Genomic DNA, 3,326 nt, shown 5'->3' on the forward strand with positions numbered 1-3,326 from the left:
AGTTTATGCTGCTCCTTAACAAAAAAAAAAGTAACAACATGTGGGTCAAACATTAATTGGCAATATTAGCTGCAAAACATCTTTAAAATAAGTAAAACAAAATACTGGAATCATTCAACAAGACAGTCAGTATGTTAACATTTCAGCTGGGAGACACTGTATCAAAGCTGAGCCTGTGTGTAGAAGCCATGTATCTGTTTTCTACCTGCATTGTATCCTGCGTTGCTTAATCGTGATATTTATATGGTAACTGTTCGCATCAGTGGGGGTGTGGTCAATGTGAAGGGAAATCTGTTACATATTTGCTGGATGTCATATCTTTTGTTATTATCCTCTCAAATCCGCTGACATGACATTTGCGATTGTATGTTTGCTAATTGCTAATAAGGGATCGAATACATATCATCAACATTTGTAATGACAACTTGAGTTCGTTAGAAATCAAGCTACATTCACAACAGGTGTCTCTCAATCTGTCGTTTATTTTAAATATTCTGAGCTACTTGAGTGTATTGACATTCAGAAAGAGGATGTGCTAGAGCTTTCGAAAGGTATTAAGTTAGATATGTCTCCAGGACTGTCGCAGATATATCCCAGGCTACAGTGGGAAGCGAGGGAGGAGATGCTGAGCCGCTGACGATGATCATTAATATGCTGGGGAGAAATACTAGAAAATTGAAGGGTTGCAAACCTTGTTCCGTTGTACAAGAAAGGGACTAGAGATAACCCAGCAAATTATAGAGCAGTGAATCTTACTTCAGTGATGGGAAAATTGGGAAAGAAGATTCTTCGAGGCAGGATTTATGAGTATTTGGAGACACGTAATCTGACTTGGGACAGTCAACATCACTTTGTCAAGGGCAGGTCAAGCCTTACGGACCTGATTGAATTACTTGCGGATGCAACAGAACACATTGACGAAGGTAGAGTAATGGAAGTAGTGCATATGGATTTTAGTAAGGCATTTGATAAGGTTCCGCAGACAAAGCTTTTTCAGACAGTAATGAGGCATGGGATCCAAAAGACTTTGCTTTGTGGATCCAGATTTGGCTTGCTCACAGAAGGCAAAAGATTGCTGTAGATGGTTCGAATTCTGCTTTTAGGACGGTGACCTGCGATATCAAATTTGAAGACAGAGTATATTATTAATGGTAAAATTCTTGGCAGTGTGGAGGATCAGTGAGATCTTGGAGTTTGTGTTCATAAGACACTCAAAGCCGCTGCGCAGGTTGACAGTGTTTTAATGTGTATGGTTTGATAGCGTTCATCCACTGTGGGATTGAGTTCAAGACCTGTGAGACATTGAAACACTGAAACACAGAAACCCTACGGCACAATACAGGCCCTTCGGCCTAGAATGCTGTGCCGTACATGCATTTACTTTAGAGATTACCTCTGGTTACCCATAGCCCTCTATTTTTTCGAAGCTCAATGTTCCTATCCAGGAGACTCTTAAAAGACCCTATCGTATCCGACTCCAGCACCGTCGCTAGCAGCTTATTCCACGCACTAACCACTTTGCGTAAAAAAAATCTTAGCGGTGACATCTCCACTGTAACTACGTCCAAGCATCTTAAAACTGTGTGCCCTCTCGTGTTAGCCATTTCAGCCCTGATAAAAAGCCTCTGACTATCCACCCGATTGTTAAAGCTATGTAAGAACTTATTTAGACCTCAATTGGAGGACTGTGTTGAGTTTTGCTCACCTCACTACAGGTAGGATGTGGATACTGTAGAGAGAGTGCAGAGGAGATTTACAAGGATGTTGCCTGGATTGGAGAGCATGCCTTCTGAGAAAACGTTGTGTGATCTTGAGCTTTTCTCCTTGGAGCGACGGAGGATGAGAGGTGATCTGATAGAGGTGTATAAGATGATGAGAGACATTGATCTTGTGAATAGACATAGGCTTTCTCCAAGGGCTGAAATGGCTAACACAAGAGGTTATATTTTTTAATGTGCTTGGAATAAGGTACAGGGGAATGTCGTGCAGCTCCTGGTGGGTGCATGGAATGCACTGCCAGCAAGATGTTAGAGGGGGACACAATAGGGTCATTTCAGAGACTTCTAGATAGGCACAGTGGCATGGAAAAGTTTGGGATCCCCGGTCAAAATTTCTGTTACTATGAATTGCTAAGCGAGTAAAAGATTAACTGATTTCCAAAAGGCATAATGTTAAAGTTGACACATTTATTTAATATTTTAAGTGTTACAAATCAGCAACAATGAATATATAATTGAGCCAGGTTTTTCTTATAAGAAATAAAACATTTATTAAACACAGTAAAAACCCACAAGTAAACAAACGACTTACATAACCGGAAGTCAGCTGCGATACGGCAGCTCGAACAGTTCTTAAAGCGGTAATGCGAAAACAGTTCATAAAGTAATAATGCGAAGGTCCAAAGTTTTACACAGGCAGTTAAAAGGAGAGACTTCTTGAAAGGTGTTAAATTCTCTTTCGCTGTGTTACTGCTGATCCCAGCTGCAGTATGCTTTTCCCGGAGGATTTACGATCGAAGGAAATAAATGGCTTAAAAGGCACTGACCTTTATTTGCCGAAGCTTTGTATCCAACTCACTGCTCTTTTTTATTGGCAACGCATGAATTATCACGGACACAAGTTATTACTTCCTCGTGCGAAGATTAAACAAAGGTCGAATCTGTTTCACCGTCGACATTAGCTTTCCAAATCCTTCAGTATGTCCGAACTCTGACGAATCTTCACTCTCCACTGACTTTACTGGCAGTAATATATCGAAACTGCCAACAATAACCTTTGAGACTTAAGGCAGAAAATAAAACTCCACTTTTATACGAAAACTGCCCACGTCACAGAACTGCCCACGTCATGGCGTTCTCCTTTTATACCCGGTTGGAAAATACTATCACATGACTCTCTCACTGGCGGGAAAATGACGTCACTCCCCATCACAAGACCATTACCTCATCTCCTGCATAATATCAATTATATAATGGTCACGTGCCAGCTACACGACACCCACGGGTACTTAACATTAGCGAGAGTACTTTTTTTTATTTCCATCTTTTACAGTTTCAAAATAACAAAAAAGGAAAAGAGTCCGAAGCAAAGCTTTGGGCACCCTGTATGGTCAGTACTTAGTAACAACCCCTTTGGCATATATCACAGCATGTATAGGCTTTCGGGAGCCAGTTAAGAGTTTGGGGGGCTTTCGCCCATTCTTCCTTGCAAAAGGATCCTAGTTTTGTGAGATTATTGGGCCGTATTGCATGCACTGCACTTTTGAGGTCTACCAAAGATTTTCGATGATATTTAGGTCGGGGGATTGTGAGGGTCATGACAAAACC

This window comes from Hemitrygon akajei, unplaced genomic scaffold, assembly GCF_048418815.1.
Source record: "Hemitrygon akajei unplaced genomic scaffold, sHemAka1.3 Scf000144, whole genome shotgun sequence".
Classification (NCBI taxonomy): domain Eukaryota; kingdom Metazoa; phylum Chordata; class Chondrichthyes; order Myliobatiformes; family Dasyatidae; genus Hemitrygon; species Hemitrygon akajei.